Source organism: Octopus bimaculoides, chromosome 25 (assembly GCF_001194135.2).
Source record: "Octopus bimaculoides isolate UCB-OBI-ISO-001 chromosome 25, ASM119413v2, whole genome shotgun sequence".
Classification (NCBI taxonomy): domain Eukaryota; kingdom Metazoa; phylum Mollusca; class Cephalopoda; order Octopoda; family Octopodidae; genus Octopus; species Octopus bimaculoides.
The window spans coordinates 6,051,680-6,052,722 of NC_069005.1; positions in this window are offsets into that span (position 1 = coordinate 6,051,680).

Sequence of the window (1,043 nt, forward strand, 5' to 3'; positions counted from 1 at the left end):
ATATATATATATATACATACACATATGCATACACTTTAGTACATGTCTGCGTGTGAATGTGTGTGTGTGTGTGTGTGTGTGTGTGTGTGTGTATATGCATTTGTGTGTATGTATGTACGTATGTATGTATGTGTATATGTATGTGTGTGTGTGTGTGGACGGGGTAATTCTTTACGCATGTCTGTAGTTGCTTCCCTATTCATGGTTAATGTTTTTCTTCCCTAGAAAACATGACATCATAAACCAAATCACAAATGGAGGCAAAAGGCAGCGCTGAGGTACCCACAGCCACACACAACATGAAACTTTCAGCTATCACTTCCCGCTTTCCGCGGGGCAAACACATGATGGGCACCAGTGACGTCACACATCACGTGACATGCCGCAATCTTGTCTTTCTGCTTGAACGGCCTCGACGAAGTCCGCTGGAGACAGACGTGGCTGTCCAAATTCCTTGACACTATCACGGCTCTCCGGTCAACTGGTTTGCGATATTGCTAACTTGGTCAGCTGTTGGTGGCGCAAGTAATTCGCAGACATTCCTGTGAATCAGCCGAGTCAAAGGAAAATAGGTTTCATACACTTCTTGGCCATTGAATTCTGCTCGTTTTATTTTGGGTACAAGCAGCGTATTTAGGGATGTAGTATATACGTGTATATATGTCTGTAAGAACGTACGTATGTATGTACGTACGTATGCATGCGTATGTATGAGTGTGTATATGTGTGCGCGTGCATGTGTGTATGTATATGTGTGTGTGTGTGTGTGAGAGAGAGAGAGAGAGAGAGAGTTCTGAAGGCGCGTTTCTTAGTGAACAGGGCTTTCGGTTCACGCTATAAGGTGGTGAGTTCGATATATATATATATATATTGATGAAGGGGATGTTTCTATGTGGCCTGCTTGTTTGTTGCACCTTGTTTACCATTTTGTCCTTGTTCTTTTGCCACGTCATGTACCCAGTTATGTATCTATATGTTACATGTAGATGAACGTATATACATACATGTACATATATATGCATATACTCATATATTGTTTATAT